This window comes from Cricetulus griseus, chromosome 4, assembly GCF_003668045.3.
Source record: "Cricetulus griseus strain 17A/GY chromosome 4, alternate assembly CriGri-PICRH-1.0, whole genome shotgun sequence".
NCBI lineage: Eukaryota > Metazoa > Chordata > Mammalia > Rodentia > Cricetidae > Cricetulus > Cricetulus griseus.
In genome coordinates, this window is record NC_048597.1 from 138,314,875 (window position 1) to 138,338,438 (window position 23,564).

Sequence of the window (23,564 nt, forward strand, 5' to 3'; positions counted from 1 at the left end):
TTCTCCCTCCCTCCCTCCCTCCCTCTCTCTCTCTCTCTCTCTCTCTCTCTCTCTCACACTCTGTGTGTGTGTGTGTGTGTGTGTGTGTGTGTGTGTGTATTAGGGGTCATTGGCTGGGGTGGACGAGATGTTCTACTCGATCTCCAGTTTATTCTTCCTCTAGTCCTGCTCTTCTCTCAGCCACAGTCTGGAAGTAGACAGCAGTACAAAGTGGAGCAAGGCCTTCGGGCTTCTCTAACAGAAGCTAATAGCAGTAGATCTTTCAGGAACCTGGGGAGACTGAAGAAGAACAACTCCAACAATGTATTGCAGGTGGTGGACATTCAGTGGACATTTGCTTATTTCCTGGTCACGTCACATATGAAGACTTGGAGGATATCAGCCGAGAACACAGCTGTCCTCTTTGTCCTGCCTATGCACAGCTGGCTAATTTGAATCCTTCAAGCGCCCCTCCCCCACCCCTTTCAGGTTCCTTTTCCTGGCTTCTTTCCTGACAAAGGGAGCACAGTTGATCTCTTGGGAACCCTCATTTGACATTATCCTGGGTGAGAGATGGTTGTAATGATGGCAAACATCTGTCAGTCTCTAGGGCCATGACCTGTCTCAGGGGCATTTTGGATAAAACTTAGGGCTGATTTTCTCCTTCCAAAGACACCTGTCCCTATGTCCCTTAAGATTCACTCCAGCTTCCATTCTCTGACACCTTTGCAGGAATCCTCCCTCCCCCTCCACTGTTTCAGGTTCACCATTGAAGGGAAGCGGGGGCTTAATAAGCTCTCTGTAGTTCAATCCAATGCTGAGGATGCTAAAGAGGTGAGTGCTACTGACATGTCAGTGCCCTAAAGAAAACAAGAGTTCTCAAAGACTAGGTTGAGCTCTTCCCATCAGTCTCTCGGTGCAGACCCAGCCGCAAGCCCCCAGCCTCAGTTCTTCCCTTTCTCCTTTCCAGCCTTCTCTTCTAGCCCACCTCCACCCTTTCTGATCCCTTCTGCCCCACAGAACCACTCTGCATAAGGAATCCCACATTCACCACAATTGGCCAGACCCTGGCCATTCCTTTTAGCCCTTCTTTATTTCTTAGTGACTCCTGCTGACCCACAGAAATATTCTCCACCAGGGACCCGTGATTTGTCACACTTAGCTAGGACTCAGGTTCGGTAACAGCAATTAAAGACCTGAACATCCACCCATGAAAGACGAGACCAGACATCTACATCAAGAACACTTCAAACGTCATAGCTCAAGATGCCTCGATCCCGAACAACCAAGATAATATGCTTCCTTCAGAAACCAGCAACCCCATTGTAATAAGTCCTTAGAAAATCAATTTGGCTGAAGCCCAAGACAAGGATTTCAAAATAGCAATTATGAATATGTTCAAGGACCTTGAAGAGGATATGAAAAAATGTCTTAATAAGACTGTGAAATCGCAAACAGTTGAATGGAATAACAAAAACCATTCAAGATATGAAAATAGAATTTACTGAAGAGCTAGATTCACTAAAGAAAAACAAAACTAATGTAAAATTTGGAATGAAAAGCTCAAGCAGTTAAACACAGAGCTCAGAGATAAGACTCACTAACACATTAAAAGACATTGAAGACCAAGATTCAGAAGGACAAAGATTGATTCATGTTTTCTCCTATTGGGGTCTACTAGCTCCAAATCTCCAGATGTAAGCATGTAGCTTGTAGGAGCTACATATATCAGGAAAGTAAAATGGTACCCTTGCTAGGATAGGGAGTGTTGGGGAGCAATAGAGAGGGGAATAGGAGGACTCTAGTGATCTGATCAGGGAAATGGAAAGAGGGGCTCTTCAGAGAAGGAGAGGAGATAAATATAGAAGAAATCAGGTAAAGGGTAAAGGAGGATACAGTGATCTGACAGGAAACATTAGGAACCAGGGGGTCTTGTTGTCCCAGGAGGAAAAACAGGAGGGAGATTGGTGAATAAAAAAAGGAGGAGGGAGGGAGGCAAAATAACAATAAGGATGTCTGAAAGAGCCACAGGAATTGTACTATTAGCTGTGTACCTAAAATAAAACCCCAATAATATTCATACTCCATGTGTAAGCATACATAAATAGTTGTAATAGATGGTGTCCAAAATCAGAGCCAAAGACCCATCTAATACCCCCAATATCAGACATGAGAATCCTTCTTTTGATTCGTTGTTTAAGGCTACCCAGGAGACTCCAAAAACACACAAGTTTTTGCTATTGTCCTTGGCAGCTCTCCAGTGGTGGATGGTTAAGTCCCTATTGCTAAAGACACCATAAGCTTCAGACACAGGACCCAGAGTCCCCTGAGCTGAGCTAACCTGAATGCTCTCTCTATGAAGACTAGATTTGCTGGTTCTAGAAGGCTGCATGCAAGCTTCCAGCAGAGAGAGGCAACCAACAGTCCTGCCCAGCCATGACAACCATGAACCACAACAACCAGCATGATCCAATAACCCTAAGGGTGCAGCAGAAGCAGACATACTGTGGCAGTAACCAGTAGCTCTCTAAGGGAACTTAAGACCTGCTCACCAAGAGGGATAATTCCTAGTAACATAGTGCTTACCCATAGATTAGGGCATTGTTCAGCCCTCATCAGGAAACAATGGTAATTAACACAGAGATACACAACTGGATGATGTGGAGAGAGTGAGAGACTTTGGAGCACTAAGCCCTAAATGGGAGGTCTTCATCAAACCCTTCCCCTCAAGGCTCAGGGAGCTATGTGGAAGAGGAGGTGGAGAGATTCTTAGAGCCAGAGCTGATGAAGGACTGCAAGGAAACAGAGACAATGCAGAGCTGATGCACATATGAACTCATAGAGACCATGAAAACATGCAGGAGGCCTTCACAGGTTCAGTTTAGACACGGTGTGAGCACTGAGAATTGGACACAGTCTTGAACTAAGAAGTTGTTTGCAATTAATATCTGCTGGGAAAGAGAACGTCAGTTTTCCTTAGTTCAGTGACACTGGTTATATCAGCCACACTCCAAGGAAAGCCCAATGCACAGGAGTGGCTGGCTAACATGAAAGAGATTCCATTTGTGTGTGTGTGTGTGTGTGTGTGTGTGTGTGTGTGTGTGTGTGTGTGTGTGTGTGTGTGTGCTTTTTTTTTACTTGATAATTTGTGTTTTTGTCTTTTTTTTTTTTAAGAAAAAGAGAGAAGACATGAAGGTATGAGGAGGAGAATAGAAAAGAACCTAGGAGGAGCTGGGGGGCAAAATATGATCAAAATACGTTGTATAAAAAGCTTAAAGAAAAAGTAAATCCACATAGCAAAACAAGAAGAGGTTTGCTTCAGCCCCAGCTCTCCCTTGTTGAAGGTGTGGTTCTGTCCTTCCTACCATAGCCGTGGTTTGGTTTGAACTGTTACACATGGCAGTGAATGGGGTTGGGGACTTTTACTAAAAGCCACAGCTGCTGTTTAGGGTGTTTTCTCTTGTGCTTTCCACTTCTGAGGACAGTCTCCTCGGTGCTCTGTGTTACCTACTTAAATCCGGGAGCCTCATTTACTCTTTCCCATCATCTGCCTAAAAATTACTTCTCTGAACTTTCTGTGTCCTCAGATCTGCTCCCTCTTCACCAGGGCTTTCCCTCCCTTCGGGATCAAGTTCTAGATTTCAGTTGCTTTACCTGACCTCAGTTTCCTCTGCTCACCTTTCCCCAAGCCTCAGTCCAGGAGCATCCAAACCTTATCATCATCACTGAGATAGGACCAAGGCTTGGGCCTCCCTTCACTCTCTCCTCATGCTTGGCTGCCTCATAAGTAAACTCTTGCCAAACTTGTCATTTCACTGATTGACACTGTGTGGCAGGCCAAATGAGTCCGGTTCACTACCATCTCGCCATCTGGCTGCCTTGGTCCGGGCTCAGTGGATGTATGAAACTAATAACAATGCTAGAACACGATGGGGGTAGTGCTGCAGCACTCGCCACCAAGGAGTCATGTACATGCCCCACCCCCACCACATAGCAGTCCATAAATACAGACTGCAAGTGTTAAGAGGCAAGGTCCAGAACCCCTGTTTGTGGTTGATGGTAACAGAAGTTGATGTGACTGCTCCAAACACTCCTTATTGGGTTATAAGCAGGTGTTTAGGTTCACTCAGGAAGTTTCCTGGGACACCCTCTCCCCTGGGGCTGTAACATAAGGTCAAGTAAGGTTCTCCTCTAGCTTTGTTCTTATTTATTTATTTTAATTTTATAACCTTTTTTATAAAAGAAACTGTAAAAGTAAATAAAAACATCACACATCAAAATTAACCAGACTCAAATTTTATACAACTCAATGAACTTTTTTTATGGTTAGAACTGACATCCGACTTAAACATTTACTACTGCCCCATGCTTTTTTCTTACCAATTTTCAGGGGTGTGGGCTGAACTGGCAGCAGGAGGAAAGCAGCAGAGAGCCAGGAAGAATCCTTTTGGCCCCTGGAGAGGTCTCTGCAGCCTCTGAAGTGTCCCTCGTGCATGCCCATAATTTCTGTCCTGGTGCTGGGCTCCTGAACAGGTCACTTTCTATCTAGAACATGGTTACTGAGCCTAAGCCCTGGATTCTAAGTGTAGGTGTTACAACAAATGCTTGACAATCAAATTAGCCTCAGACTGTGTACTTACCCAGTGATGGACCTAGTGCTGACTCTGAATGGCATACATGTTTCTTACGATATCCACATCGAATTGATCTCTACCACACCTAACATCAAGTGTCTGATTGGCTCACTGTCATGAGTAGATACCCAACTTCGCACCCAGCCTTTCAGACAAAGTCTCAACTAAAATAAACATCTTGAGTCATTGAAGCATCATCCACTGGGTTACTGAAGGTCAGACATCCAATCAACTGAAGAAATAAATGAATGACTAAATGAAATAATGAAGACAGCGCAAGCTATGACAATTGAATTCAATGAAGAGCTAGAAATGTGTAAGAAAACCCAAACTGAAACGAAATGAAAAATTCAAGAACTCCACTAAAAGTCTCATGTGGAGAAAAGAATAGAAAAGCTTGAAGTCAAAGAAGAGGAACTGTATTATTCAACCAAAGAAAATAAGAAATTAAAAAAAAGCCCTTGTGAAAAGAATATGCAGGAACTTTTGGCCATAAAAAGATTAGATTTGAGCATTATGGACTGAGAAAGTGGAGAATTCCAGTCCAAAGGCACAGAACATATCTTCAATAAAACCAGAAGATTTCCCAATTGTCCTTCCCAAGGATAAGCTCCCTTATTGGTTGTGTGATACAGAGTGGTCAGCCCTGAAACCATATACACATAAACAACAAAATGGGCTCCCAGATGGTGTTTATATGCACACACACACACACACACACACACACACACACACACACACACACAGGTATATATGTATATTGAAGAACCAGTCTGCCTACATCTTAGGCTCAAAAGTCATCTTAGAATAAAGACAAACTAGGTTCATTCTTTTTCTTTTTTTCAGAGACAGGGTTTCTCTGTGTAGCTTTGGAGCCTATCCTGGCACTTGCTCTGGAGACCAGGCTGGCCTTGAACTCACAGAGATCTGCCTACCTCTGCCTCCCTAGTTCTGGGATTAAAGGCATGTGCCACCAACGCCTGGCATCTACTAGGTTCCTTCTTATTTATGACTAAACCTCTGTCTCTCAAGGATTGAGCTATGCTCTACCTGTAACCCTAACTACAAATGGTTCTGGGGTGCATGTTTAGAAATGGCAATTATGTCTTTGTTTCAAAAACTTAATAACTATCTTGCAACCCTGTCTTTGTTTCAAAAGTGTTACTATGGCAACCTTGTTAAGACTACCTTTACAACCACCTTGTAATCATGTCTTTATTTCAGGAGGTCATGTGATGGCTAATGTGATGCTTATGTTCTGCTCCTGTAATCCCACCTATTTTGCCTGCAAATACCCCATTTGGAAGCCCCTTACCTCTGAGATATAAAAACCTTGCCTTCCTCACATCCAATACTGACCCTCAAACTCCACCTTAGGGGGAGGCAATCCGTGTACACAAATAAAAAGAAATCTTGCTTTAATTAATTTGGCTGTGATGATTTGGGTCAGTGGCCTTCCTCCTCAAGTCTTTGGAATTAACATGTATCCCAAAATAATAAAGTAAAATAAAGAGGCCATCAACTTGAAAGAGGGGGAGTATGGGGGGATTGAGGGGAAGAAAGTAAGGGGGTAAAGGAATGTAATTTTATTTCAAATAAAGGTATATTTTTAAAAGTTAAAAAGAATCAGGAACAAGACTGGTATCCATTATCTCTGCTTCTGTTCGATACATTATTTGAAGTATTTGCTACAGAAATAAGACAAGAAAAGAAAACAAAATGACACAGACAAGAAGAGAAGTCCAAGTATCCTTGTTTGAAGATATGATACTTTACAGAAGAGACCCTAAGGACCCCATCAGTAAACTCCTAAAATTGATCAACACTTTCAGTAAAGAATCAACACATAAAACACATGAATAAAACATAAAAAACAGTAATCTTGCTACATATAGATGATACCTTGATAAAGAAAGCAGGGATAACAGTCCTATTTACAATAGTTTAGAAAAACCAATAGAAAGCAAAAGCAAAACAAAACAACAACAAAACCAACCAATCAACCACCAACAAAAACCTATCATAAACCTAACCAGGAGATAAATGATGTCTACAGTGAAAGCTTCACAATTATGAAGAAAGAAATCAAGGAAGAACTTGGAAGAGAGAAAAATCTCCCACAATCATGGATTGGTATGATTACTTTTGTAAGAATTGCCATCATACCAAAAGCAATTTACAGATTCAGTGCAATAAAAATCATGACGATATTTTTTAACAGAAAACAAAAACAACCTTAAAATTTGTACATAAATACCAAAAGCCCTGAGTAAAAAGAACAATGCTGGTGTGATTACTACACCCAGATATCAAGTTATGTGAGAGAGCCATAGTAATAAAAATGGCCTGATATTGTTTAAAAAAGAAACAAAAAACAGGTAAATCAATGGGAGAGACTTAAGCTGATGCAATCACAGCCACCTTATTGTTATAAACATGCCAACAATACACAGTAGAGGAATAAAAGCATCTTCAACAAACAGTGCTGGGTAAACTGAATGTGTACCTACACAAAACAAAAGCTGGACCCTTATCACTTGAACTAAATCAACTCCAAATACATCAAAGACCTCAACATAAAACCAGAAACTCAAAAACTGATGGAAAAGGAGGTAGAGAATATGCTACAGCATTGATGCACAGGTAAGAACTTTCTAAATAGTACTCTGGTTGCTTAAGAAATAAGCCTGCCACTTGACAAATGGGATCTCATGAAATTAAAAAGGGTTTGTACAGCAGAGGGAACACTCAATCAAATGAAGAGCCAGCTTACATAATAGGAGAAAACCTTTGCCAGCTATATATCAAATGGAAGATTAATATCTAGAATGTATAAAAAAAACCCAAACCAATCAAGAAAACAAATGACCAATCAAAAAGGGACCATAGATCTGAACAGAGAATTCACAAAAGAAGTGAGAATGGACAACATACAGTTTAAAGTAAGTTCAATATCATTAGCCATCAGGGAAATTTAATTGAAAACTACTTTGAGATGCCATCTTACCATTGTCATAATGGCTATCATCAGGAAATCAATTGATAACAAATCCTGTTGAGGAAGAGAGAAAAGAGAAACATTCTTGCTCTGCTAATGGAATTTCAGAGTTATATTGCCACAATGGAAATCAGTGTGGAGATTCTTCAAATATCTAGATCAGGACTACGATGTGACCCATCCATTCCACTCCTGGTCTTTATATCCTACTACCAAGACTCTTGTTTGTTGTCAGTTCGTTTATAAGACCTAGAAAGTGCAAGTGGCCTTGATGTCAATCAACTGATAAATGGAAAGTGCAAATGTGGTACATTTACACAATAAAATTCTTCTAGCTGAAAAAGAAACTAAACTATGAAATTTTCAGATAAATATATAAAACTGGCAGAAACTGCACTGAGTGAGGAAACTCAGGCACGGAAAAACAAATGCCAACTGTTCTTTCTATGTGGGTCAAAATTTGAATATCCAATTTTGTGTGTTCACCTTAGAGTTTCTGTACAGGTCAGAAATCTAGAAAGAGGGTTGCTTGATACCTTAAGGGAGGTATCATAAGGGTAATATGAAAATAGAGGGGGCTTATCTGGCGGTGTGGGTCAGGAGATGAGGGACTGGGAGGAGAGAAGGAAGGGGAAACTAAATGTAAAACAAACAAACAAACAAATAGGGGAGACAAAGGTGTGGAGAAAAGGGTTAACCAAACAAAGGCATATGACAGAGCCACATAAAAAAACTACTATTTTGTAACAAAACTAAGTTGGAAAGGAAATTCTCTGCAGGTTGGAAAAAGCTTCTTCTGGAAACTATGTTATCAAACAAAAACTCCAATTCTAGGTGTGGCCCAATGTCTTATGAGTTATTGGTCAGTGAGGCCTCAGAGGCCCCCAACAATAAAGGCTCTTGCCATTCCTCTTGGTTGCCTACCAGAGCTAAATGATACCATCCTATTGTTGTAGAAACCACACACACACTTGTTTGTAGGAAATGGAGAAATCCAGTTTTCATGGTGCTGGAATGTGTTATTCAGGCTTCTGGTATGGGGGTGACAGTACCTGTCTTACTCAGATATGAATCCTACAGACTTTCCAGGAAAGGCATGCACACTTCCACAAGAGTGGCATGGTCATTATGGCAATTACCATTGTTCTCTTATTGTATTTGAAGTCTACTCCACAGGAGGAAATCTATAGCTAGTACTCTAAACTTGCTCAAAAGTCCATGGCAGTGGAGATCATAGGCCCTAGGGGGAAACTTAACATTTGTTGTTTAGCTAGCTTGACATAGCATCAGGCTACCTTATAATTAAATATGTTCATACCCATAGTAATTATCTCTCTTGGCCTTAATCAGAGAAATCTCTTTCCAGTAAAATGCAGTGAATACTGAAACTCATGGCAGCACAAGATTCTCATAATAAATGATGATGGAATGTTCAGCTATAAAAAGGAAGGTAAGATCCAGAAAGTAGAGAGAAGAGGTGTAAAATGCTGTTTACTGGGCAATATACAGCTACTGTAATCACAAAATTTCTACAGTTGTGCATGACTGCACTGGGTCTGCACAAGAATGGGCCCATCAGCAGCTAGGTGTGGATGGAGGAGGGGGGCGATGGAGCCTATCTCTTACTGATGAACTATTTCCTACTGATAGAGTCAAGGAAAGGTGGAACTACTGTCTTCATTTGGGTATCCATTGGTGAGCCTACTAGGCTCCAATGTGTAGTTCAAATCTAAGAGTCATCTGATGGCCTTAGTTAAACTAAATGAGTCATGAAACAAAACTGAAAGTCATGAATCTGGGAAATGGACAGGTACTTTTATACTTGCAAAGCAATGCTGTTTTTCCAACTGGAAGCTTGCAACTAGGTTTTCAGGAGGATACTCAGAGGAGAGAAGACAGGAAGGTATCCTTGCCCTTCAGGTAGCTTCCCATGGCTGTCCTCCACCTCATCTGAGCTGGAAGGCCTTGGAACAAATTACACAGGGTTCTGAAGAGGGAAGGAGATGCTCCCTGGGTAGCTCACTCAGTGTGCCAGCCTTTAGGGTTCTGATGGTTCTGTGTGACTCTCCCTACTTCCCAGACAACAAAGCTGGCTCCCTGTCCCCTCATGAGGTATTCAAAGGCATTATTCAGACTTCAGCTGGAATCTGAACTCCTGTTATTGCTCTCATTTTCATTACTGATGAGTTTCCAAAATCATGAGAATTGTGGGCTTTTGATTCTGTTTTGCTTGGGTGTATTTTAATTCTCTCTCTCTCTCTCTCTCTCTCTCTCTCTCTCTCTCTCTCTCCCCCCCTCCCTGTCTCTTTCCCTCTCTACCTACCCCCTGTGAGTGTGTGTGTGTGTGTGTGTGTGTGTGTTTGAATCTACACACCATCCCCAATTCACTAGACCTTTTACATGCCAGACAAGTGCTCTACCACTGAGCTACATCTAAGTTATAGCTATTTCCACCCCATAGGGGAAGAAGAGCAGAGATCCCTATCAGAATGCTTGAAAACTCTAGTCCCATCTGAATCTCATTTACCTGGGGCTATAGTGTGCTGAGGGAGGTGACACTTGACAATGAAGAAACTGGTATCTGTTTAGGGTAGAGATGTCTTCCTAGATAGAGGAGGTATTAACTCATATTCTCTTCTCTGTGGTTCTGATCTTTCCTTCCTTTTTTCTATTTTCATAAAGAACATAGAAATTATAATTATCAGGTCATAATCATTATGAGCTCACTCAAACTCTTTTTGGGAGACAATATAGGACGTAAATATAACTGGTAAATTAATAAACTAGCCAATAACAAATAACTTAAATTAGGTGCAATTGCTATTTTAGTTTTGCCCATGTTTATGTACAAGACTGTGTAAGTTTATGCTGATCTTATGTCATTGCTTTTCTCAGAGCTCTGCTTCCCGTTGTCAGTCAAGATACTGGTCTATATACTGACTCCCAAGGCTCTTTGCAAGGGGAAGGTGCAATTGTAGAACACTTACATCAATAATATCATAGTGATGGCAATGATTTCACATCAAGTTAAATGAGTTCTGAAAGGAAGGTTCTTATTTCAACAGCAGTCTCAATGATGACTGGATTTAAACAGCTTCAAGCAGAGAGCCTTAGAGACAGTGAGGAGAGGCGCCACCTTCTCATCTACCTTGGCTGCCCTTTGAACTCAGCTGAATTCTCCAGGGAAGTGAATTTCAGCATGAGATCAGCACTGTATGACACCAGGAAGAGAAAAGAGAGGATTTACTCTGATTTTCATAAAATGAGTATGATAAAAGAGAACAGAATAAGATGTGTGTGTTTGTGTGTGTGTGTGTGTGTGTGTGTGTGTGTGTGTGTGTGTGTGTGTGTGTGTGCGCGTGCTTATATGCATTGGTGTGTGCATGTACATGTGTATGCTTGTACAGAGAGATAGAGAGGCAGAGATATATAGAATGGAATAGGAGTGATATTTATCTTATGGAATGGACACATAATTGTGGTGTTAGTCAAATCTGAAATCTGGTAGACAGGTAATGAGAGATCCCTGGATGAGTTGACAAGTAGAAGCTGTCTATTGGCAGAGTTCAGAGTTCTCTCTCTCTCTCTGCCCCCCTCTCTCCTTAGTCTTAGTCTTCTCTGTTAAATCTTTCACATATGAAATGTGATTCACTTCAACTATTAAAAGTTATCTGTTTACTTATAGTCTGCTCATTTAAACATTGATCTCATCTAGAAGAATCACTTAAACTTTTAGGATTTTATTGTACATATGGGAAATTAGTGTTAAAATCGGTTTTAAAAACACTGTGTGACTACACTTAAATTCACAGAAAACGTAGTTTTTACAACCACATTGAAATTCAATCCTTTTACACAGGTTAGCAAAAATATATCATGAAAAACTAAACATTGGATCTGACAAAAACAGTAATTTAAAAAGTGGGATGCTGTTTTCCTTTAAATTGTTTTTAAACAAACGGTCATTTCTGTTTCAATTAACTGCACTAAGGAAATACTCTTAAAATGTAGCTGAGCTCAACTGAGCCATTTGTTTGCACTACAATATATTACTTGAAATGAGTCCTAAAGTAAATATTTAAAATCATTCCATGTGACAAGACTCTATGTGTTGCACAGTCTCTTCAGCAGAGACACTGTCCCTTCCTTCAACAGACAAATTGTGGAAGATTGGCTAGATGTTAGCTTTTTGCCCCCTCTCTATATTCAGTTCAAAATATATTACCATTTGTGTCACAAGCTGTTGCAGGCAATGACGCAAATAAAACAGATGGCAGTTGATAATTCAGATGTCAATCCACCAGTTGAATAATTCTCTTGGAGGGGAACCCTGTTCAGGCAATGCTTATGGGATCACAGACTCTGGAAACTGACTGCTTCTGTCTGTATGTTCACATGTGCAAAGACAGCTATGGTACCTCTTCAATAATACTGCACTGTACTGCACTGTAATGTATAATCTCATGTGATGTGTATATGTGGTCTCATGATTACATCTCAGTCTTATGGGCACATATATCTTTGGTTGGTCTAGAAGATGACCTCTCATTAATCTGCATAATTTTGATATATACTAGGATATGCTTCATAACAAGATCTATTATTCCACTATGACGTAAGACACTTAGGCCCTGATTTTTATCACTAGCTCAGACAGGCATAAAGAAAACAACAATTTCTTCTCAGTTCTAGGACAAGCCACGTACGATTTATTGATTCAAAACCTCAAGAACAAATTCAAACTAGACTGAATGTCTCTGTGAATGGTCCATTAGTTATGCTTTCACAGTTTATACAGAAGGATAGAATTGCAGATGTCTGGTTTGTTGAATTAAGGTCTTATAGACACAAACATGGACTAAAAATACTATTCCAGTTTCTTTTCTTTAGCCAGTCCTGATTGATAACAGAGACCAGTTTCCATTCTCTACTAAATTTCTTAGCAATTAGTACTTTGCACAAACTTCTTTATTTATTTAAATTAGAAACAAGCTTCTTTTATATGTCAATATCAGTTCCCTCTTCCTCCCCTCCTCCCCTGCCCCCCACCAACTCCCTATCCCAACCCCTTTCTCCTCCCCAGGGAAGGTGAGGCCTTCCTTGGGGGAATCTTCAAAGTCTGTCATCATTTACAGCAGGGCCTAGACCCTCGCCAGTGTGTCTAGGCTTCGAGAGTATCCCTCTATGAGGAGAGGGCTCCAAAAGTTTATTTGTGTACTAGGGGTAAATACTGATCCACTACCAGTGGCCCTGTAGATTGTCCAGATCTCCAAACTGACTTCCTCCTTCAGGGAGTCTGGAACAGTTCTATGATGGTTTCCCAGCTATCATTCTGGGGTCCGTGAGCAACCCCTTGTTCAGGTCAGCTGTTTCTGTGGGTTTCTCCAGCCTGGTCTTGACCCCTTTGCTCATCACCCCTTCCTCTCTGCAACTGGATTCTAGAGTTCAGCTCAGTGTTTAGCTGTGAGTGTCTGTGTTTGCTTCCATCAGCTACTGGATAAAGGCACTAGGATGGCATATAAGGTAGTCATCAATCTCATTATCGGAGAAGGGCTTTTAAGGTAGCCTCTCTACTATTGCTTAGATTGTTAGTTGGGGTCAACCTTGTAGATCTCTGGACATTTCCCTAGTGCCAGAAATTTCTGTAAAACTATAATGGCCCCCTCTATGATGGTATCCCCTTTCTTACTTCCCTCCATTCCTCCCCTGAGTAGATCCTCCTGCTCCCTCCTGTCCTCTCCCTTCCCTTTCTCTTTCTTCTAACTCCCTTTCCCCTCCCCGCATGATCCCCATTAGCTTATGAGATCTTGTCCCTCTCCCCTTCTCAGGGAGATCATGTATGTCTCTCTTAGGGTCCTCCTTCTTGCCTAGCTTCTATGGCAGTGTCGATTGTTAGCTGCTACTTCTTTGCTCTAGATCTAAAATCCATATACGAATGAGTACATACCATTTTTGTCTTTTTGCGACTGGGTTACCTCACTGAGGATGGTTTCTTCTAGTTCTATCCATTTGCCTTTGAATTTCAATATTCCATTTTTTTTCTGCTGAGTAGTACTCCATTGTGTACCACATTCCCTCCATCCATTCCTCAGCTGAGGGGCATTTAGGTTGCTTCCAGTTTCTGGCTATTACAAATAATGCTGCTATGACCATGGTTGGGTTGAGCAGATGCCCTTGTTGTATGAATGCTACACAAAGTCCTAACCTCAGTTTATGGTATAGACTCCTCGGCTCAGCTAGTTAACTGTTTATGTTTTAGTCCTGAAATTTATATGGAGGACAAGAATAACAATTAACCAATTAACCAAGTCTGTAGAAAAACAGGTTTATGTGGAAAAAGTGTCACAGATAGCCAGGGCTATAGAACATTGTCTGGCCTCCCAGCCTTGATAGTCAGGGCTACAGAGGATGGTCTGGCTTCACAGCCTTGAATAAAAATGTTACACATGCAGGATAAGAAAATGCATCTTTAGGCTTGGAATGCCTTTCAATGTTAGCCCTTATTGAAGATTGCTGAAACTTCCAGCACTCTATGCTCCCACCTAGGTGTTGTCATGGTAAATGGCTCTGCCCCTTATCATTTACTCAAGAATGCAGTATGACCCTTAAAAGTTGTTGTGATAAATCTTTCGGCCAAAAGCCGCCGAGCCCCGCTGACACATGTGCGCTTTATGCCAGCTGCCTGCCCTAGTTAGGCCCAAATGAATACACAGAAACTTGTATTAGGTTTAATGCTGCTTGGCCAATGACTAGGACTTCTCATCTGCTAGCTCAGTCTTAATTATCAGAAATCTATATATGTTATAAGACTTATCTTATCGGACACCTTATTGGCGTCCCTCCTTGCCGGTGGATCACATCCTGCCGCTGGAGGAGGAAGGGGAAAAAGGGACCCTTCCTGTTTCTCCTTCTCTTAAATATGACTCTCCTTGCTATGTCATTTCCTATCTGGATCATTACTTCTCTACTACATTTCCCAGAATCCTCTTTGAGTCCTAGTCCTGACTAACTTGCCATTTCATTGGCCAAACAGTATTTTATTTAACAGTCAATAAGATAAACATACACAGTACATTCCCCATCAAAAAGTAGCTTTTGTAACCTTGCTTTTATTATTGTTGAAACTTTGCTATTGAATGTGTATACAAATGTATGAACATAGGAGCCAAAGGAGTAAGAAAGAAGAATTAGAGCAGAGAATGAGAGCTGGAAATACAAAGAACTTGACCCTCTGATTGTATAGATGAGTCTCATTCCCTCAGATAGATAGAAAATTTTCCTAAGTTCCCACTGCTCTGAAGGTGTTCTTTTCTGCAACCCTGGGTGCAGACTGGGAACTGGTCTCACAGGCTGTGGTACGTTTGTCACACAGTCCAGTCTGGTGCATTTGTCACACAGTCCAGTCTGACCTGAATGATAAGCTCCTCATGGAGAGGCCCTTTAGTGCAGTCCATGACTTGGCTCTTATTACCTCTGGTCTGTAACTGAGATAAGGGGGCAGAATAAAATAATACATTTATAGCAATTATAAACAAACACAAATATTTGCATGAAATAATTTTTCCATAAACTTTTAACAAGCAGTCCTTACTTGTCACAGAAATGAACCAGTATATTACCTCTTTCACCTAATGCATTTATCTTAAAGTCTCAACCACAGTGGTTTGAATGTATTCAACTTATTTTCAAACAATTTTCTCCCTTTACAGCCATATCAGTCTTTATTATAATAAAATCCCTTTTACCATTGGGTAGATTCTTAGCAGGCATCTTGTCAATAGTCCTTTGAGTTTGAAGTGATATTTTGCTTTGGTTGTTTGTTTAAAGATGAGTTCTATAGGAATTATTCTGTACTATCAGGACTACTCAAAAGGAAATCCCATGTTAGTGTCATGGGACTTATTGTCAGGATGTCCCATGATTCAGGGAACAGTGAGAGCAGAAGTGAAAAATACCAGAGCCCCAAGCAGCTATTTGCTGTCTGCTTACTTTCCATATGTTCCTTCACAGTGACATCTAGTCTAGTGTTGACCAAATATCTGGCCATGATAGCCTAGCCGAATTGAAACATGAAGTTAACTACCACAAGGAAACTACCAAAATAATTTAAGGAAGCATGAGGATGCATATCTAAAATCATGGCACTCTGAGGACTGAACCAAGAGAATTTTGAGTCTGAGGCTAAACTGGGATACACAGAAAATTATGGGTTAGCACCAGATACATATTAAGACATTAACCGAGAAAGGTAGGGCTGGGAGGGATTTGAAGATAGAGGATTTGGAATCTGTATAGATCAAAGTAAAACTTGTTGTCAGCCAAATAGTAAAATGATGAGCACTAGAGAAGGAGGACTCAGTATGTAGTGGTTGTAATGAGGAAAATGAAAGATTAAGATGAGAAGAAAATCTCACCTGAATTTCTCAAGGTGTAGAATGGTTTGACCTTGTTTTCACTCTTTTTCTCTACCCTCTTCTTGAAGTCATATCTGTCTACCCTTGAGCTCAGGTGTTCTTTTTGGCTTCATATGTCTTGTTCTACTGACTAATGTCTGATGATGCAAATGGTCTTTAAATCTTTAGTAGCAATACCCACCTTACATAAATCAGCAAATGAGATTGGCTCTCAATTTCACACCATTTCTTTTATTCAGTTTTAAATACCACTGTCCTCAGACACATATAAACAATCAAGGAAAATAAATTTGGAAAGAGTCAATGCTGTCAACATCATTTCAAATCTCCTTGATGTGGGTTGACAAGTAATCACCAGAGATGAACTAAAGAAAATGAGTGTTGGGAAAGAACCAAGAATTAGACTGCAACGTGTATCCATCATTTTGAGCGTTCACCGGAGATGTTGGCTGCTTGCTTGAGTTTTGACCTAAATTAGACTAGAACCCTGGAGACCTTAGAATGGATGTGATTTCTTTTCTCTTCTCAGATAATGCCATCAAAAGGTATCCACCACTATGGCGTACTGAAGGAAATCCTTCTTTGGATATTGTGAGGGTTAATCTTGCTTCCAAATTGACTGTGTTAAGAAACCCAAAAAAAAACATCAATGGAGGACACCTCTGCATGCTTTTATAAGAATATTTCCAGAGACAAATAGATCATGTTTCTGACTTCATGAAATGTTTAAACTATGGATAGATTTAGAGTCTAAGTAAACCACAGAGAGATAGTAGATAGTGGGTTTTGTTGAAGGAAGTATGTGATTGAAGAGTGTGTACTTTGTGACTATATCTAGCCCCAGAACCTCCTGTTATAGCTCTATTTGCTTCTTACCTACCATGAGAGGGCTGCTTTTTTCTCAATAAGATTCTTCACGACAATGAGAGGGATAGCCTAGTTTTCCACACGTATTTGCTATGCCATGATATTCTGCTTAAGTGCTTTGGAACAAGTTACTGTACACTGAATCCTCTGAAATGATGAACCCAAACAAAACCCCCTTTACATTGCTCTATTGGGTGTTTTGGTCACAACTACTAAGAAGTCACTAATGCATATTTATTCTTTTGGGCTGCAGATTTTGGGTTTTCTGGCTTCCTTTTTATATCTAAATATCCTACATAGAGATTATATTTCATTTCTTTATAGATCAAGCCTAAAATAGGAGGATATGATGGAGGAATAAAGCAGGATTGTGCCATGCAGCCAAAAGAACGTATTTCATGTATAAGGCATGAAGAAGAATTTAACAAGGACAATATCACAGGAAGAATATTAAATTATGTTTTTCAAAGTAATTCCTACTACAGTGGTGCTGTTCAGCACTTGCAATATGGCTATGCTGAACTGACTTATTATTTTGTTAGTTTTCTTTTTAATTGCAGAGATATAGAAATCAAAATAGCATGATACTGGCAAAACACATGGTATCAGTGAAACAAAGTAGAAAACACAAGTATTAATTCAAGGAATTATAGCCACAAGATGTCAGACAAACATGCAAAAATACATTGCAGGAAAGGCAGTGTCTTCAACAAATGGTGTTCAGAAAACTGAATGCACACAAGTAGAAAAATGGAATAGATCTGTATCTATCATCCTGAACAAAAATAAACTCCAAGTGTATCAACTATCTCAATGTAATATCTGAAATACAGAAATTTCTGGAGGAAACCATAGGAAGTACCCTATAAAATACAGATTCAGGAAAGAATATTCTAATAGGACTCCATTAACTCAGAATTAAAGGCCAACTGACAAATGGAACCTCGTAAAATTAAAAAGATTCTGCACAGCAAAAAAAAAAAAAAAAAAATCAACTTCATGAAGGAGCCAAAAGAGTGGGAAAGAATCTTGGCCAATTATGCAGCTGATCGAGGACTGATGTCTAGAATACACTAAGAAACAAAAGAAACCAAACAAAATGAAAAAACTCAAACAAACCAAAATAATGACTAAAGAAACAAACTGAAAAACAAAATTGGGCTTTAATAAGAAGAATGGCTAGAAATAGTTTTAAGAACTGTTCAAAATCCTTAACTGTAATAGTAATGCATATCAAAATGAATTTGAGATTTCAGTTTAAACCAGTCTGAATGACTAAGATCAAGAAATCAACGGCCATCAAATACTGGCAGGGATGTGGAGCAAAGGGTACCCTTATTCACTGTTGGTGGGATTGTAAAATGATGCAATTCTTCTACATGCAGCCATCCAGTTTCTCTAGAACCATTTGCTGAAGATTCTTTCATTTAGTGTATACTTTTGTCACTTTGTCTAATTATTTGTATTCATGTTTGTGTTTTCCATTTTGTCTCATTGATCTTCATGTCTTTTCATCATTACCACACTATTTTGAGGACTTTAACCACTACACTGCTTGGCATATCTCCAAAGGATCCAATACCCTACTATAGATATACTTGCTCACTCATGTTCATTGCTTCTTTATTAATGATAGTTAGGATATGGAAGCAGACTAGATGCCCACCTAATTATGAATGGAGAATAGAAATGTGGTACATTGGAGTTCTTTATATCTGTGACAAAAAGTAAAACTGCTACATTTGTAGGTAAATGGATGGAACTAGAACAAAATTACTGAAGGAGGTAATCTAGACCCAGAAAGACATGTTCTCTCTGATTTGTGGATCCTAGCTCCAAATCCTTAGATGTGAATACATAAATGGATTAACTGCGGCAGCCAGGAAAGTAAAAAAGGACTATAAGGGAACCGGCAAAAGGAGTTCTAGAGAGGTAACAGAACACAGGTGGTAAAGTGGGCCAGGAAGGGGAAAAGCAGCATGGATAATAGTTCACTGGGGATGTAGGGTAACACAGAAAGACAGGGAAGAAGAAGAGACATAACATTAAGAATGTTTGAGAAAGCCATAAGGAATCATATTTTATATTTACTTAAAACACATACATACATACATTTATACATGCATAGATATGTAGTTTAAATGAAATTATGCCACATGAGATGGTAATTCTCTCCTCAGGAACTGTTGATTATTTAAAAAAATACTTCAGTGTCTGACAAGGCAATCCTCCCTTGAGTTATTGCTCAGAAGGGGCCAAAGGATTCTTAAAAATTGGCTACTGCTGTTCCCTGTAAATTGACATTCCCTGTCCCAACCATGCAGTTCCAAAGAATTGACTGAGAGGCTGAATATGAATTATAAATGCTCAGCCAATAGCTCAGGCTTATTACTAACTAGCTCTTCCAACTTAAATTAACCTATTTCTATTAATCTATGTATTGCCACATGGCTCGTGGTTTTACCTGTCCTTTAGCATGTTTTGCTTCCAGAGTGTTTAACTCCACTCTCCTTCTTCCCATCATTCTCAGTTTGGCTTTCCTGCCTGTCTATCTATTAGCCTGTCAGCTTTTTATTAACCAATGAAAGTAATACATATTCATAATTCATAGCATAGAAAAGGATTGTTCCACAGCCTTCTCCCTGAGTATTTTAAGGTACTTCATAGTATCTGAAAGAGCTATGCAAGCTGACAAGGAAGAAAAGTAGTCAATAGTCCTCTATGAGTTGTAAAGGCTGAGAATAACTACTACAGGCTCAGCAAGCTATTGCTAATAGTGCAGTAGTGGCACCTATATCTTGGAAGTAACAAATAGGTAACCAATGGCTATCTATTTTGTCTTCAGGTCAACTCATTAGGAGGCAACTCATGCTCAGAAATACAAAATTAGCCAAGTACCTGTGGTTGAAAGGGTCATGAACACTAGAGGAGAATGTATTAGATTGTATTGTAAATACACATCCTCATACCCACAGCTATGTGCAGCTTTTACACCCTCAACAAAAAGTTTCTTTTTTGCAACAGAGATGATCATCAGAAAGACACATGGCTGGTAAAATGCAATGAACAAGTGGTTGTAGGATGCCAAGCCTCAACTGGTACATCTATAACACAACCCCTAAGGCTTGGAACACTGTGGATGGGATAAAGAAAGATTGTATGAATCAGGTGACCTTAGCCTGTTGCTATATACCGTCTTCCAGACACAATAGGGATACTTCACCCATGAAATCTCAAAAACATGCTTGCCTAATCAGGACCCAAATAATGACTATACCAGTCAACATGACAATAAGAACAGGGAAGAATCTATAAGAATCTACCCCTAGATGAAGAACAACAGGGTGTCAATGGATATTGAGTTTTCTATTTTCTTCAGAGACAACACCCATGATAACTTGTTCAGTCCCAGGTGACCAGCCCTATATACATGTACATATGGATAATGCTAAATTTGGGGGTAGGTGGGAGGAGTTGGAGTGGTTAAATGATATAAATGCCATGTAATCATATTTGAAATGCTCAATGAATAAATTAAAAACTATTTTTAGAATTAGTATATAAAATATTAGGTTTCGTTATAGGATTAAAAATATAATGAAGGGCCCCATCTACTACGAGAATGAAGACCATTCTCAGCAATCAGACTATCGACATTCCAGAAAATGTGGACATCACTCTGAAGGGGCGTAGAGTCATTGTGAAGGGCCCCAGAGGAACCCTCCAGAGGGATTTCAATCACATCAATGTAGAGCTGAGTCTCCTTGGGAAGAAGAGGAGGCTCCGGCTTGACAAATGGTGGAGTAACAGAAAGGAATTGGCCACTGTCTGAACCATCTGTAGTCATGTTCAGAACATGATCAGGGAGTCACACTGGGCTTCCGCTACAAGATGAGGTCTGTGTATGCTCACTTCCCCATCAACACCGTTATTCAGAGGGTGGGTCTTTGGTTGAAATCCGAAATTTCTTGGGTGAAAAATACATCCACAAGGTTCAGATGAGAACAGGTGTTGCTTGTTCTGTCTCTCAAGCCCAAAAGGATGAATTAATTCTTGAAGGAAATGATATTGAACTTGTTTCAAATTCAGCGGCTCTGATTCAGCAAGCCAAAACAGTTAAAAACAAGGATATCAGAAAGGTTTTGGATGGTATCTATGTGTCTGAAAAGGGAACAATGCAGCAGGCTGATGAGTAAGACCTAAGTTACCCAGCTCAGCAACAAGATCCTGAATTTAAGCATGATTTGGGTGTCTTTTGGAACAATAAAAGACTTGTATTGATTATATATATTATATATATATATATATATATATATATATACATACATACATACATATATACATATATATATATATATATATATATATATATATATATATATATATATATACTAGTGCTGGGCAAAGGTGGATCATGCCGGAACTCAGGAGGCAGAGGCAGGAGGATCTCTGTGAGTTCAAGGTCAGCTTGCTTTACAGATCAAGTTGCAGGACAGCCAGAGCTATACAGAGAAATCCCATCTCAGACAGCTACATGTATAATTTAGTTTTGTTGCTCCTCCTTTCCCACTCCACCTCCTGCACCCCTTTGCATTATTCCTTCCCCAGCCTCCTTTCTGATTTCATGTTATGTGCATCCTATTGCTCCTGACTCATCACTACTTTTTCTCTTCTTACAGTCTTCTTTCTGGGTTCATGATATGTACCCATAGTTCTCTCTCTCTCTCTCTCTCTCTCTCTCTCTCTCTCTCTCTCTGTATAAGTATTAAAAACAAGGATCTGCACATGAAAGAGAATATGTTGGACTTGTCTTTCTCAGTGTGGATCACTTTGCTTGCTATTACAATTCCAGATCTATTGATTTTCCTGCAAATTTTATAATTTCACCTTTGAAATAGATGAATAAAATACAGTTCTTTATATATAACATATTTCAGTGATCCATTCTTTTGCTGGTTGAAATCTAGGATGATTCCATGTGTTTGTTATTGTGAATAGTGCAACAATTAACATGGATATGTACATGTACATATCTCTGTGGTAGGTACTATAGTGGTAAAAATCCAAGGTTCACTGTTGTGAATATTTCTTTACACTGTAAAAATGTGTAAGGTGTTTTCACAAAGAGCTAAATGGTCAAATAGCTGAGCAGGAGACATAGGTGGGACTTCTGGGCAAAGAGAGGAAATTTGAGATGAATCCAGACCCCAACAGATACCAGCCAGATATAAAATGAGTCAGACACACAGAATGGGATGGGGGTAAAAGCCACATGACAGAACATAGATTAATAAAAATATGGTTAATATAAGTTATAAGAGCTAGTTAAAAACAGGCCTACGCTAAAGGCCAAGCTTTCATAATTAGTAATAAGTCTCCATGTCATTATTTGGGGTCTAGAGATCCAAAGATAGTCCAAAAAAATCCTACTACAGTGCACAGATAAAATAATTTACCAGATAAGAATTGATAAGTTTTAATAAATAATAGACATTATGTTCAGGAAAACAGAAGACAAATACTCAGAGAAACAGATTAATACCTCTGAGAAAGATGTGGGTTTTTTTTATAGCAGTTAAAGTTGTTTGACCTTGCCTCCTGGGCCATTTGAGTATGGTTATACTAAATAGACTTCAAGAGAGAAGCTTACTGTCTTGAAGTAGAAAAATCTTATAGTGCCATTTGTTTCATCCGAAAATGGCTATTTGGGGTGAGGTATCAGGGCACTAAGGATTGTACTCTAGATGTATAACAAATACATTTAAAATTACTGGGTCAGACTTCTAGCCCTTATGGTGTGTCTATAGAGAGTGGAGAAATTTGCTTTTTACTTTTGACTTCTTCTTCTCTACAGTTGGATATAATGTTCTTTGCACACATGATCAGGAGGTAGAGCTGAGCTACATGTCACCACCTTCCATAATGGCTACATGATTTTCTACTTCCACTAACAATGAATACGGGTTCCTTTTGACCCATGTCCTCACTAGTATTTTTTGACATTTGTTTTCTTGGTAATAGTCATTTTGTCTATTTTGTTGTGTTTCCTCTTTTTTCCTGTTATTTTTTTATTAGTTAAAATTATGAACAAGCTTGCTTCATATGTCAATCCCATCTCCCTTTCCCTCCCCTCCCCCAACCCCACCAGCCCCCTCCCCCTCCCCCTCCTCTCCCCATGGAGGGTAGGGCCCTCCACAGGGGCTCCCCAAATTCCATAACATCTTTCGTTTTATTCATCCATTTGTTGATTGATAGCTTTGGGGGTTTAATTTTTGCAACTTTCATATAATGTAAATAAATATAATATATATTACCCTCCTAACTGAAGTACAGCTGAGTTTTTTTCTATTTTATAGTCTGTTTCTTCACTATGTCAATAATTTCCTTTTCTGTGTAGAAGTTTCTAAATTCTTCTAATTATAAAATATAGACTGTCCTTTGAAGATATCTAGGATAAAAGAATAGAAAGTGTCACATTAGTGGTTTATATTGAATACCTGTTAAAGTTCACCTATTTATTTTTACTTTTGAAAGTGTGGTTTCTAGAATATTTTAAATCATATATTCAATTCATTTATTTATATTTCTCTTGAGTAATTAAGTTATGGAAAGTATAATTCCAAGAAAAATGTCTCCAATATCATCACATAACAGTAGACACAGGAAGTCTTC

At 39.4% G+C, this 23,564-nt stretch overlaps 1 pseudogene; it reads left to right on the forward strand.

Annotated features, from left to right (window-relative positions):
• Positions 1-20,514: 20,514 nt before the first annotated feature.
• Positions 20,515-21,088, forward strand: LOC100772654 (annotated as a pseudogene).
• The last annotated feature ends 2,476 nt before the right edge of the window (positions 21,089-23,564 follow it).